Raw genomic sequence first — 15,809 nt, 5'->3', positions numbered from 1 at the left:
GCAAAGTAAAAAAGTGAGTATTCCAAACCAACAATGCAAATTCCTGGGAATTTTTTAATTTTGGAAATTTTTCTACATCTACATCTCTTCTCACAGAAGTCAGTGCCTGAAAGTGACCTTCAGTAAGGCCTAATAGCCACAAGTGTCAAAGGCATTTGCCTGACCCAAAGTGGCACTACTGAATGAAAAAAGAGAAGGTTCAAATGCTCAAGACAGTAAGCCTCTGAAGTGCAGTTTACAGTGGGAAACCAGGAAGAACCTGTTAGCTTCCAAAACCTTTTTCATAAACTAAAGGGTTTATACACAGCTCATGCCATGAACAGTAAAAGTGAAAGATTCCCACTTGTGAAAGTGTCCCTAGTTGCTACTGTAATGTCCCTAGAGTGCTTACCATGGGCTCAGTTGGCCACCAACAGTCAGTCCACTTCTCCAATTACTGTTGGGATGCATGTCTCTCAGGGGCTGAGACTTAGATCCTGCATGGCGACATCAAAACTGTTAGCAGCCACTTAAGTTTCTATGCTCCAGCTGATTTGCTTATTGTGGACTAAGTCAAAGGCAGCCATTTTCTTCAGTTAAAACTTGAAATGATTTATTGAAGTGTAACTTTTCTATTGTAAAAGAAAAAATAACAATACAGCAGTTTCATAACATGTTAGTAGGAGAGTTATAATAATGCATTATGTATTGTTATCTTCATAGTAGTCATTCAAAACACAGGAGATAGGCATGATATCTTTTCCAAACAATATTAGCAACAAACCTTTCTTTTCAGTGAACTAAGAGAAACTAGCTACATAACTATCTTAACTGTCTTGTATATAAATATATTTTTTTCTTTTTCTCTTCCTTCTTTTCCCCTTTCCCCCAATCTAGGGGCTTTTTTTCCTCAAATCACCATCTCACTATGTACAGGTGAGTAAGAAACAAAGTGGAGGGAAGGACAGAGACATGATGCAGCTATTCGTACCTGATTCACCACTTCCAGCCATCTTCAGTTCATTGTACTTTCTTTTTTATTTAATGAAAAAGAAAACAAAATTTCATAACAAGTAAGAGAATAACAATGGTAAAAACACTGTGCACCATTATCACTGAAGTACTTACTCAGACATAGACAAAAGAGTACCCTTCTTGCAGAAAAAAAAAAAAAAAACAGCTCCAGCTTCTAGAGCCTGACATCTATAAGTTCTATCACTGCATCTGGGCTGAAGAGAAGAGGGGTCGTTAGTTATGTGTTTGGCAGGAGGAAGCCGGAGAAATTGCTTGTCTAAAAAGAGAAAATCTAGCTTTCTAAGTTCCATTTTGCACTGCTAGTTCCAAGACGTTACTACACGTTTTGCATCATTGTCTCTATTTTTTTTTTTTTTTTTTTTTTTTTTTGTATGGGGAATCAAACTCAGAACCTTGCATTTGCCAGACAGGCACTTGTGCCACTCAGCTATATCCCAGTTTCATTGTCTCTTTCTAGTTCATCCTTGAAAATTAATTGGATTGCTGCTTTGGTGCTCATTAATTTCTTAAGGTTCTTTGTCATGGAATGCTCTTATTTCTCCATCAATTTTGATAAGTAGTTTTGCAAGATATATCAGTCTAGGTTGTGGGGAGCAGCTGGAGCTGGAAATTGGTTATATGTGTAGAGGCAAGATAAGGCCATAGTGCCTAAAGCATTCAAGGTACCTGAATCTTGAGAAAAGCAGCCTGCCTGGACAATTTAGTTATTAGTTGCTAGGCAACCTTGACTCTTATGATACTAACTTTGCAAGAGTATAAATAATTGCCCCTACTGTTTTTGTTCAGGTCATCTTACCCATCAGGTAAAGAGGTCACGTCCACCTGACCGAGCTCTTGTCTCTTGTTTATCTTTCCCTCATTCTGGCCACTGTTTCTTCCTGGGGTACACCAAGAGACCAACAAGTCCCTATAGTAGTTTGGAAATTGTTTTCTCTTAGGGTTTGAAACGTCAGTTCAAGTTCTCCTGGCATTTAAGGTTTGTGTTTAAAAGTCTTCTATCTGTAACTTCTAGTGGTTTTAACTTTTATTAGTGATGCATTGCTTTTCAACAGCTTTTAAGACTGTCCTGTTGAGCTTCTGAGATTTTGACTATGATATATCACAGAGAAGTTCTTCTCTGATGGTGGTTAATTGAGATTTCACCTGCCTTAATTATTTGCATATTAAATTGTTCCTCCATATTAGCAAAACTGTGTCATTATTATTGTAAACAAGTTTTTATGCCACTTTTGTTCTCTAATGATTTTTCACTAATTTCAATTCATCATATATTACTGTTATTTGCATCACCTAGGAGCTGTTGGATGCATTTTTATATTCTCTTTTGGTTTTCAAGGTATCTCTGAGAAATTGATCATCATCATCAGCCCTATCTTCTAGTTCTCTTTTTAAAATTAATTTTATTGGTACACTTTGAATATACATAGTGATCACATTCATTATAGGGAATTTTACCTGTATGTAATATATCTTGGTTTTTTTTTCCCACCCCACTCCTCTTCTTTCAACCTTTCATCACTTCCCTATTTACAAAATCTTTTGTTTCCATTTTCCTTCTTTTATTTTCTTTTTTCATTTTCCCTTCTTTCCCTTCCCACTCCCCTCTCCTTTACTCCTCTTTCCATTTGAAAACTTTTTTCCAAAGTACAACAGCTATTGTAACCTCCTACCTCTTTTGTCTGTAACTCACTATCATTTGTCTATTTGTTTTCCTGAGAAACTATCTTGTAGATAACAATATGTAAAACAATAACCATTGATAATTTCCTACCACTTTGTCTGTAATTTGGTAAGCCCCCCTATTATTATGTTATCCTTCTTTTACTCTTTAAAATAAAAAAAAAGAAAGAACATTTTCTTCCTACTTCTGAATGTCTATCATCCATTTTGGTCCCTATGTACCTTTTGGGTTTCTCACACAAGAAACACAATGCAAAATAAAAACATGTGTGTCTGACTTATTTCACTTAAAATATGGTCTCAGGTGCATTCTATTTACCTAAAAATGTTTCAAATTTATCATTCCTTTTGGCAAAGTAGTACAAGATTGTATATAAAAACTACATTTTCTTTATCAGTTCATCTGTTCATGGGCATCTGAGCTGTGTCCAAGATTTGGCTATTACAAATTTGGCTTCTAAATACATCATTATGCACATAGGAGTGCATTATGATGCTTTTAAATCTTTTGGGAAGATACCAAGAAGGGAAATAACTGGGTCAAATTAAACTTCTAGTTTTAATGTTTTGAGGAATCTCCATACAGATTTCCATATTGATTGCACCAACTTGCATTTCAAACAACAAGGCATAAGGGTTCTTTTTTCTCTACTTGCCAGCATATGCTATGGCTTTATTTTTTGATAGTAGCTATTCTTTCTGAAGATGGAATCTCAGTCTTGTTTTAACTTGAATTTCTTGAATGATCAGTGATGCTGAGCAAATGTTTGACGTATTTATTTGCTGTTTGCACTTCTACATCTATTCATTTCAGATGTCTGTTTTGGGGATTGGGTATTTAATATAGAAGGTCGTGATTTTAGATATCTTCATATATTCTTGATATTAGTCCTTTGACTGAGAAATAGCTGATATTTTTTCCCTATCTGAGTAGTCATAGATTTTTTTTATGATATTGACATAAAGATCATTTATTCTACTTTTCAGTAGGTTTTTTTTTTTAATCATGAATGGGTATTGGCACTTGACAAGTGTTTTTCCTGAGTCTATTGAGATGAATATGTGGTTTTGTCCTTTGGTCTATTAATGTGATGTATTCCATTTATTGAATTGGATATGTTGAACCATTCCTGAATCCATGGAATGAAATCTACTTGGTAATGGGAAATAATCTTCTTGAAAAGTTGTTGCATTCTGATTGTTAGTGTCTTATTGAGGATTTTTGCATCTATGATCATTAAAGTGTTTGGCCTGTAGTTCTCTTTTATGTACAGACTCTTCTCTGATTTTAGTATCAGGGTAATTCTTGTGTCTTGGAATGAGTGTGAGAATGTTGTTTCCATTTTGACATCATTAAAAAGTTTCAGGAGTAGTGGCATTAGATCTTTAAAGTTCCTGTAGAATTCAGCAGTTAATTAATCAAGACTTGGGATTTCTTTGTTGGCAGCTTTTAAATTACTTCAATTTCGTTGACTGATTATGGATTATTTAAAATTTTTACATCTTCATGCTTCAAATTTGGTAAATAATATGATTACAGGCATTTCACCATTTCTTCTGGACTTTCCATCTTAATAGACTACACATTCTCCAGACAAGTATTGATAATCTTCTGGATGCTACATAATCTGCTATGATTTTGCCCTTTTCATTCCTAATTCCATGGATATGAACTTTTCTTTCCTTTTTCCATTGATAAGGTGGTCTAAAGATTGCCTATTTTTTAACATTTCAAAGAAGCAACTCTTTGGTTCATTGATTATTTGCATTCTTTTCTTAGTCTCAATGGTATTAATGTATGCTTTGATTTTTATAATTTCCTCACTTGTACATGTATTCTATGTAACTTGCTCTTCTTTTTCTAGCAGCTTCAAGTTTACCATTATGTTATTTATTCCAGCTTGCTCTGTTTTTCCCAATATGGGAATCACTGGTATAAATTTCCTACATAGGACTGCTTTCATTGTGTCCCATAAGATCCAGTGTGTGGTATTGGCATTATTATAAATTATAGAAACTGTGTAATTTCATTAATCTCATCTGTCATTCATTAGTTGTTCAGGGGAATATTATTTAGTTTCAGTGTGTTTATGCAGTTTTTGTTGTTTCTCTTGCCATTGATTTCCAATTTCATTAAACTATGATCTGATAATATGCATGTGATAATTTCAATTCCTTTACATTTACTTCAGCATTTTCTATATGATAGTATGTGGGGCTGGGTATTTAGCTCAGTGGCACAGCACCTGCCTGGCAAGTGTGAGATCGTGAGTTCGATTCCCAGTACCAGAAAAAAACAAAACAAAACAAAAAAGAAAAGATAGTATGTGTTCTCTTATAGACAAAGTCCCATGTACACCTTTTATAAGTGTGTATTTGTTGTTATTAAGTGGAACTCACTGTAGACATCTATATTCATTGAAAAGTTTGGCTCAGCTCTTTCTTTGTTGATTTTTGCCTAGTTGATCTATTTGTGACACTGTGGTACTGAGGTCCCCCATTAAAGTTGTATTAGTGTTTATCTGATTTTTCATGTCCATTAACGTTTATTTTATATACTTGGGGGGCACTTATATTTGGTGCACATATACCTATGATTGCTATCTCTCCCTCTTGGATTGTCCCTCTTATAAGTGTATAGTGAATTTTGTTGTCTCTACTGACCACTCTTGGCTTGAAATCTACTTTGTCTACAAGTAGAATTGCTATCCTTGCTTTTTTCAAGGTTTCTGTTGCATGGAGTAGTGTTTTATTTCTTTTGACATTCAGTCTATAAATTTATTTTTGAGTTGAATGTATTTCTTATATGTATCATGTTATTGGATCTTGAATCTTGATCCTTTGTCCCAATCTGTTTCTTTGGATTGTTGCAGTGAGATCATTTTCAATGATGGTTACAACTTCTATGTATTGACTTACCCTTGTCATTATATTATTTTACTGGTTTTGGTTTTTCTTTCTCTTCTATGTAATTGCTTTCCTTGCCTGGTGGATACATTGTATTGGGATTCTTTGTTTTATTTTGCTTTTTGGTACCAGGAATAGAACTCAGGACCTCAAGTTTGCCAGACAGGCACTGTGCCACTGAGCTATATCCCCAGCCCTGTATTGGGATTCTTGTTGTCTTCATTGCCTTTTTCTTGAATGTCCTTCAGAACTTTTAGGAGTGTCATTTTCATGGTCATGAACTTCTTCTGGATTTTTTTTTTATCATGGACATTTCTTATTTCTTATTTTGAAAGATAATTTTTTGGGGTACATCAATCTGGCTTGGAGGTTTTTTTTTTCAGGGCTTGAAATAGTTGTCTCCAAGCTGTCCTTGAGTTAAGGATTTGTGCTTGAGAAGTCTCATGTGACTTTGATGTACTTGCCTTTATAGATTAGTTTTTTCTTTTCCCTAGCAGCTTTTTTATATTCTGATCTTGGGCTGAATTTCTGGAATTTTGACAATTATGTGCCTTGCAATTTGTTTCTGATCATGGTTAATTAGAGATCTCTATGCTTTAATTTTCTGTATGTCAAATTTTTTTCCATTCTTGGGAAGTTTTCTGTCATTACTTCAATAAACAATTTTTATGTCTTTTGTACTATTTTCTGACTTCATTGATTCTGGTAAATCTTTCGTTATTATTCTTTGCATTGCCTGGTAGCCATTGGACTGATTTTTCATGGTCCTTTGCTATTTTTAAGAAGTCTTTCATTTGATGATCACTCATCAAAAACTTGTCTTCTACATCTGATATTCTATCCTCACATTAGCTGATTCCACTACCTATAGTTTCAGTAGAATTTTTAATCTCCTGGATATCTATTTGAATCTATTTCATGGAATTCAGCTCTTTCCAGTTTTGGGCATTAGTGGTATCCATCACTTTCCTGAGCTCTTCTATTTTTCTATCTGTATATTCTCTAGATTTACTAAACATGACTGTTATTATGGTTTTCATCTCTTTAGTTATCTGTGAAATTCTTTCTGATTTTTCCCCTAGAAACTTATTATAGTCAGGGTTTGCAAGGAAATAATGCCACACACATAATTTATAGGATTATTTTCTGTCATGTTCAGAAAAATTCAGGAAATCTGTCCACACACTAAAGACCAAAAGAATCCAGCTGAGAGCCTGGATCCCAGGGAGATATCTTGCATGAGTCCAGCTGAAGACCAAGAACCCATCAGAATGCCCTCTGTGAGTCCAATTGGTGGCCAAGAGCCCATGACAATGTCTCATGCAGGCTTGTTTCAAGTATCTGTACTGGGAAAGGGTGGAAGCTGGAAAGTCTGTGTCAGTGGGATGAAGGAGGTTGAGAGATCTGCACTGGAATAAGGAAGTGACACTCAAAATAAGGAGCAGAGCTCTCCCAAAAGGTACAACAGCCATCTTCAATGGCAACAAGTGTGGAGCTCCTCTGATGATGAGAACAACCAAGTCCATATCAGGAAAGCCAGCATAAGAACCTTCTCCAGGACACTGAACAGGGCACCATCTTCCCCTCCAGAGCCAGGAAGCAATGCTCAAGGTAAGGACCAGAGCTTCACCAAGGTGAACCATAGTCATTCTCAGCAATGACAAGGTCCTGAGCTCCTTCAGTGATGAGAATGGCCAAGCTGACATCAGGAAAGCCTGCATGACATGCTCCTCCAGGAGAAACAATGTCTCCAGAAGAACCAACAGCTCCCTAATGTCACCTGTTCTTCCCTAGTGCTTCTTTTATTTTGTTGGCAACAATCCTCAGGTGGGCCTCCCACAATCAGCACCAGGCTGGTTCAGTTCATCTGGGTGTTACAAGTTGACCACCTGTTGTTAATCTACCACAAGACTCATCCATCTCTCCTTTGCTACCATTTCAGAAAGTTCAGCTGTATGGCTTTTGATTTCTACTACTTCAATGCCCCCTAGATTTGCCTTGCATAAGATAGAAGGCTAGGGCTGTAGTTTGCTTCTGTGTCTTCTCATTTTCTATTAATTTTAATTTGTTATCTGGGTTGATGCATATAAATTGCTTTTGGTGGGTAGCTTTACTATCAGAATCAAAACCTCCTTAGAAAATGTCTACTTTTCAGAGATATCTTCTATATATAGCTGGCTTTTCCTTTTAGATTCTGTCCCAGGACCCTAACTCTTCAATTTAGTAGTGATGAGAAGTTGTTGCCTATTTAACCTAGAACTCAGTCTTATGGTACTGGACTATGATATTGTTTATAACCTACAGACAATCTCAGTATTGGCGTACAAGGAAGAACAACTGATGCTGTTCAACTATGTCACCTTGCCTAAAGTAGTACATTCAGTAATAGCAGTAGCATCAAGCACAGTCTACAAAATGACAAACTGTGTTAAGTTAATTTGCCATCTTTAACCATAGGTACAAGATTTACATTTATATAATAAAATCTAAAACAAATCAGAAATTTATATACAATAATATCCCTTCAATAGAACAATCTTTTCCTTGGGAGAAAATTTAAAATGGATAAGATAAAAGTATGGAAATAAGAGAAGAGGAGGAAATTTGAATCAAGGCTGAAGGACAAAGGGTGATTACCCAAGTTTTGGGAAACTGGTGAAGAAGACAAGAAGGAAAGAAAGAAGAAAAAACAAAAACAAGAACTAAGCAGAACAAAAAAAACCCCTAAAAGCAGTGTTCACACTCATGAATAAACAAAAACAATCAAGAAAAACCAACATCAAAGAAAAAAGAAAGCTTTCTCTTTGATTTCACACCTGTGGTTATCTTTTGTGGTCTACAGTTTTGTTGTTCTGTCCAACTCAGGGCATGCCTCTGCTATCACTGGTAGACAAGTAGGCAGACAAAACCAGATCTATGCTGCATGATCCCAGTAAGCTTGCAGTAGGAATATGATGGCATGCCATTTCTGATCCTTTCAATGCCATAGAAGTTCAGTCTCATCCTGGCCTCTAGTAGTGGACTTGGTATCTGAGTTGTTCAGCCTATATCAATCTGCATTGTCTCTTTCCTGCTTAACCTCAGCTGTCTGACCCTGACATGTCCCATGGTTTTCTTTCACCCAGTCCCTTGGGGCCCTGAGATGAAATCAAACTACAGCTGCTGTGAGTTTCAGTTCAGTTGGCCCCTCCGTAAAATGACACCTGACCAAGCTCCCTCTCCAGCAGATGCTTAGGCTGAAGTTATTCACCAGCTGTTGTAGCTCACAGTATCCAGTGTTCTTTTCCACTGATACATTTCTCCCTGGAGGCCTCTGGAATCTCCCATCCTCACTATGTCTCTGTAGATTTGAGCCTCCTTTTTCATGCAATAAGCTGGGAGTCAGAGAGAAAGTACCATTTGCCACACCCTTTTTCTGTATTGGGTCTGTCTCTTCACTTCCCCTGTGGGCTCCTGCAGATCCTGTGCCCTCCTCCTTTTCTTTCCCAAATGGTTATATTTCAGTGTCTTGATTCCAAATCTTAGAGAGGTTGATTTCCTGCTGTTTACTATTGTGCCATCTTCCTGGAAATAAAAAAAAATTAAAACAAATATATCAGCATTAACAATAGGAAAGAAATCATCAAGAATTATATAAACCAAAAGGCTAAATTTAACAAAGTGTCCGACTAATAAGAATAAAAGTTGGATGTATGGAGAACAAAATGGCAGAAGGTGTAGCATTTTATAATGATAGAAAAAGAAGGTAAGTTTAGAAGTAGGAATAAAAGGTGAGATAAAATCTAATTAAGACTAATAAAGTAGCATAAAGTCCTGTATTATACTTAATCACAACTGAGGCCTGTTATGTTTCCATACCTATTAACTAATTGTTGTTCTGCAAGTACTGAGTCCTGTTATATCATTCTCACTGGGAAGGGTCACTCAATGCAATGCTATCTGCCTCAGGATTGATTTTATTTCAGAGCCTTTTAGTGTTTCTTTTTATCTTCCTGTGCATCTTGAACCAATGCTCTTACCAATTAACTTTGCATTCTGTAGGATCATGAGGTTCCTCACTTGCTTCAGAGGCTCCCCCGTTCTTGCACCCAAGAGCCTGTCAAATATCCAACCAGAGGACTATCCATCATCATATTGGTAAGTGGAGAAGGCAAGCATGTCACTGAGTTCTGAGCTGAAAAGTGATAACAGGGGAGCCATCTATTCACTAGGCCTATTCCCAGACTTTCAGATACAGCCTCCTCAGGAAAACACACATGGTAAGTCTGGTTTCTAAACACAGAGCATGACACTGCTGACCACAGTGACCTACACAGCTTAAGCTCCCAGCTGCTTAAGCTTCTCAGGGGGTCTAAGATTATCAGTCTCTCTCTCAATGATTTTCTCTTTTGGCAATCTTTAATTCAGCCACTGCATGTGGGTGAAATTAGAGGCCATGAAGTGTGGTTGTTCTGTAACTACTGATTCCCAGAATGTTTAATCTTAACCAATAAACCACCTCTCAAAATGGCATCTAATTATACTAGGCATAAATATTGCAGATGCTTCAGTGAATTTATTCTAAGAAACTGGCCTGCAATATAGAAGAAGTTATTTTCAGGGTAAAACCACACACTAAATTTGCAGCTTACAATAACTGTGCTTTTGTTCTTGGGGCTAAGGCTTCTTGTTTGTTGTTATTACTGGGGTTGCTATCCCTTTCTGCTTCCTTTGTTACATCAATTCCTAAGTATTTCATTGTTTTGGATGCTACTGTGAAAGATATGATTTCCCTAATTTGTCTCTAAGTGTGTTTGTTGGGGCTGGGGATTTAGCTCAGCAGCACAGTGCCTGCCTGGCAAGAGCACGGTCGTGAATTTGATTCCCGGTACCAGAAAAAAAAACAAACAAACAAACCAAAAACCAAAAAAAACCACATTCTACTCTCTAAGTGTGTTTGTTTTTCTGTATGAATCCTATGGATCTTTGAGTGTTGACTTTGTATCCAGGTATGCTACTGAATATGTTTATTAATTATAAGAGACTTTTGGTGGAGTTGTTGGGGTCATCCAAGTAGAGTATCATGTCATCTGTGAATAATGATAGATTCACTTCTTCATTTCCTATCCTTATGCCTTTTTTTGCCGTTTTTTCTAATTGCTCTGGTAATGTTTCCAGAACTATCTTGAATAGAAGTAGAGATAGTGGACATCATTGTCTTGTTCCTGATTTTAAAGTGAACGGTTTCAGTTTTGTCCATTTAGTATGATGTTGGCTGTTTGTGATAGATGGATTTTATCATATTGAGGTAAAGTCATTCTATTCCAATTTTCTGTAGAGTTTTTTTTATCAGGAATAAGTGTTGCACTTTGTTGAAAGCTTTTTCTGCATCTATTGAGAAAATCATGCTATTCTTGTACTTGGTTCTGTTGATATGGTGTATTACATTTATTGATTTTTGTATATTGAACCATCCCTGCATTCCTGTGATGAATCACACTTAGTCATGATGTGTAATCTTCTTGATGATTTACTATATTCTATTAGCTAGTATTTTATTGAGAATTTTTTCTTCTATGTTCATTAGGGAGATTGGTCTGTAGTTCTCTTTTTTGGTTGGGTCTGTCTCTGGCTTTGATATCAGGGTAACACTTGTATGCAGGAATGGGTTAGGGAGGATTGCTTCCTTTTCTATTTCATTAAACAGTTTGAGAAGAATTGACATTAGATCTTCTCTAAATTTCTTGTAGAATTCAGCTATGAATCTGTCAAGACCTGAGCTTTTCTTTGTTGGTAATTTTTTTTATTATTTTTCAATGTCCTTGACTGATATTCGGTTATTCAGGATTTGTATATCTTCTTGAATCAGCTTTGGCAAGTCATATGTATCTAGGAATATGTACATTCATTTTGTGTTTTCCATTAAATGAGAGTAAAGATTTTTTCAAGTAAGTATTGATGAAGTACTGAATTTTTACAGTATCTGTAGTGATTTTACCCTTTTCATTTCTTATTGCTTGGATTTGAGTTTTTCCTTTCCTTTTTTTGATAAGATGACCTAGGGGTTTATCAATTTTATTTATTCTTTCAAAGAACCACCTCTGACTCATTAATTCTTAGTATTGATTTATTAGTGTCGATTGTGTTAATTTCTGCTTGGATCTTTATGATTTATTCCCTCTGGGCTTTGCATTTCACTTACTCTTCTTTTTCTAGAAGCTTGAGGTATGGTATAATATTGTTCATTTGTGCTCATTCTGTTTTCCAGATGTGAAAATTCACCACTCTAAATTTCCCTCTGAGCACTGCTTTCATTGCTTCTCACAGTTTCTGGTAAGTTGTATGTGCATTTTCATTTGATTGTAAATATTGTTTAATTTCTTCTTTCACTTCATCTGTAACCCATTGATTACTCAGGAGGATATTATTTATTTTCTACGTTTTTATGGAGATTTTGTGATTCCATTGTCAATTATTTCCAATTTCATTGCATTATGGTCTGATAATATGCATAGGATGTTTTCAATTCCTTTGTATTTACTTAAGAAAGTTGGATGTACTACTATATGTTCTATTTTAGTGAATATCCGTGTGTAGTTGAGAAGAATGTGTTTTCTGATGTTGTGTACAATACTCTGTAAAGGTCTACTAAGTGCATTTGTTTATGAGTTGGTTTAGTTCTGTTCTTTCTTTGCTGATTTCTTGTCTACTTAATCTATCTCTTTGTGACAATGTGGTTTTAAAATGCCTCATTACAATTGTGTTATTGTTTGCTTGAATTTTCATGTCTGTTAAAATTTGTCTTATAAAATTTGTCTCCTACATTTGGTGCATGTATAGTCATGATTGTTATCACTTCCTCTTGCAATTTTCCTCTAACAAGTATGTAGTGACTTTCTTTATCTCTTTGATCATTCTTGGTTTGAAGTTCACATTGTATTTTCCTGCTTGCTTATTGGTTCCTGTCACATGCAGTACTGTTTTCCATCTTTGACTTTCAGTCTATGAATTTCCTTTTGAGTTAAATATGCTTCTTGTATACAGCATATTGCTGCATTTTGTTTCTTGATCCACTCTACCAGTCTCTTTGTTTTGATTGATAAGTCCTTAGGCCATTTACATTTGTGGTTATTCCTGATGTGTATTGGCTTATCTTTGCCATGTTATTTTCCCACTGCTGGTTCCCTACTTTCCCCTTCTGTTTAGTTGTTTGCTCTGCTTGGTGGTTTCTTTCTGCTGTTATTCTTGGAATCATGTTCATTTTTATCTCTTTCTAAAATATCTTTCAGTACTTAAACAGTACTGGTTGATTTTGTGGCCATGAATTTCTTCAGATTTTCTTTGTCGTGGAAGAATCTTATTTCTCCAATGATTTTGAAAGATAGTTTTGCAGGGTACATGAATCTGAGTTGGAATTTGTTTTCTTTCAGGGCCTGAAATACTTCCCTCCAAACTCTTCTTGACTTCATGGTTTCTGTTGAGAAATCTGCTATGATTCTGATGGGCTTCCTTCATAGGTGATCTGTTTCTTTTCTCTAACAGCTTTTAATATTGTATTATTTTGCTGAATTTCTGAGATCTTCATTATTATGTGTCTGGGTGTAGATTTATTTTGGTTATGGATTATTGGAATTCTATATGCTTCACTTATTTGTATGTCAGATTATTTTCTCATGCTTGGGAAAGTTTCAGCTATTACTTCTGAAAATAGTCTTCTTATGTCATTCATGTTGCCTCCTGCTTTTTCATTGACACCCATCAGTCTTACATTGTTTTCCTTTGCCTTATCTTGTAGCTGTTGAATTGTTGTTTTCTGTTTCTTTGTCATTTTTAAGAGATCTTTTCTTTCATGATTACTAGCTGCAATGCTATCTTCAAGGTCTGAAGGTCTTTTCAGTTTCATTCAAGCAGTTTTGCCAGCATTCAATGGAATTTTTAATTTCCTAGGTATCTCTTTGAATTTTTCATGCATTCTAATTCTTTCCTATATTATTCATTCAAGGTTTCCATCATTTTTCTGTGCTCCTCTATTTTTTATCTATGTCTTCCTTTAAAATACTGAGTAATTCTTTCATAATTGTTGTCATTTTTTTTACCTGAGAGGTTATTTCTAAACTGATTTCTTCTATAGCCTGATATAGTTTGTTTTTTTAATTCAGTTGTTACCATTTCAGAAATTTCAGGTGTGTGACTTCCAAGTTCTCCTATTTCAATGTCTCTAGGAGTTGTTCTGAGCGGGGTGGAGTTCTGAGATTTCATTTTCCTCCTTTGTCCTGTCATTTTCCATGTAGGAGGTGGAGCACAGATTTTCACCACTGCCAGGCAATTCACCAAAGTTCCCTGGGTTCCCTGGCAGTCAGACTTATTCCACAATAAGGGCCTGAGGTGGAGCAGCAAGTTTGGCCTCTCCCAGGCAGCTCACTGAATGTTCCTCACTTTCCTGGGTGTCAGACTTGCCCCACAATGGTGGGGATAGGCAAAGTACTGAGTCCAGCCTCTCGCAGGCAGCTCACTAGATATCTCTAGTTTCCCTGGGGGTGACATTTGACCCTTGATGGAGGCAGGAAGTGGATGAAAACACTTTAAATGATTCTACTGGGCCCTTTTTTTTTGCTTCTCAACATAGATCTGGGTTAGTCCCTCGACAGTAGCCATGCCACCACTTCATTACACTACTTTGAAACTTCTCTAAAAAGAATAATTTGTCTTTCACCCTTAATCTCAGTCTCTTTCAAAGTCTCTGGATGTGAGAAAAATGCAGGCAAAATCTCTATATCCCACTGAATCTGCCATTCACATTTTGAACTCTTGGTTAGGTCATCCAATTATTTATTTTCACCAAATTTGACTTTGAGTGATATATTCCGTGATTTTTCATGAAATTTTGGTTCTTCTTTGAACTTGTCTAGTTTCTTCATCCCTGCTATGAATTTTTCATGGAGTTCTGCTATCTAGTGTTTGCTTTTCTGTCTGTTTGTTCCTCCTTTCTCTGCATTAAGGGAGTTGAGAGAAATTGAGAGTCTTCTGTTGTTTTGCTTCTTCATGATTCTGTTTTTTAATGAGTGTTGCAGTCAAATAGAATGGGGAGAGCTTGTATCTTATATGCAAAGTTTTGGTAAGATGCTGCCTCCTCATGAAGTATTTTCAGAAGAGTGACTGTGAGAGAGTAGAGTTTGGAAAATCAAAAATTTGTGAAGAAGGATTTATACATTGGGAAAAGGTAATAAGAAATAAGGTAGTAGTATTACTTCAGAGACTGAGGTAAAGAATGTAGCTAGGGAGTTGAGAAAATTGAGACAATTTAAATATCCAATTAAGTTAAAAGAATTGGAAGAAAAATACACAAAAGCAAAAACCTCATAAACAGAAATATAACAGATCAAAATTATTCACACATTACAAAACAAATGAAGAAGAAAAAATATCCAAAACCTAGAATATGTCCAAGGGGAACTCAATTTAAATATTCCAAAAAGACAGAGTATATAGGATTCACATGTCACCTCTTTGCCAGAGATCCTGGGTGTTCACTCCCCAATATCACCTGTGAGAGTTCCTCTGCAAAACCAAAGTTAACCCAGTCTTATGAATTCATTCCATCAAGTTGTTTGAATGTAGGCAGAATCCAATGCTAACCATGTTTTTGGGTTAGGAACTCCTGTCATCCCTCTCCCTGAGTGTGATGTTGGGTTTGGCAAACAGATTCACTGTAATTGTCCACCAAGTCTGGGATGTGTCAGCTGTAGTTTGTAGAAGAGCGCATGAGGAATAGCATCCAGTATTTTCTCTGCTGGTTTCAGCTGATGTGCACGCTTCTACTCTTTCATCTTGATTTTGTTACATGGTATTTGTGAACACCATCATTTAATACCCATTCACTTTCCTTTTGCTCTCAGCAAACACCTTCATCAATTATGATTTTTGACCAGTAGGTTATCTCAAACCTTCATTACTGAACTAACAGTCCTGCCTGGATTGGTTTGCTGTAGTTTTCCATTGATCTTATTCACAGGATATAGCAATACTGAGTTATTTTAAGGAATCTCCTATATTTCAGACATAGTTTTCCTTACTTCCATACTTTCCTTACTTTCTTCCATGCTTTCCTTACTTCCTACTAGTACAGTAGTCCAGTTTCCCTTTGATAGTCAGAATTAAACACTCTAGCCAGCACAGTGACATTCAGAGGCCAAATTTTAAGACTTAATAGAGGTCTTATGAGTGTTCTA

Source organism: Chinchilla lanigera, unplaced genomic scaffold (assembly GCF_000276665.1).
Source record: "Chinchilla lanigera isolate Chin_1 unplaced genomic scaffold, ChiLan1.0 scaffold00074, whole genome shotgun sequence".
NCBI lineage: Eukaryota > Metazoa > Chordata > Mammalia > Rodentia > Chinchillidae > Chinchilla > Chinchilla lanigera.
Note: the sequence above shows the minus strand (reverse complement) of the source record.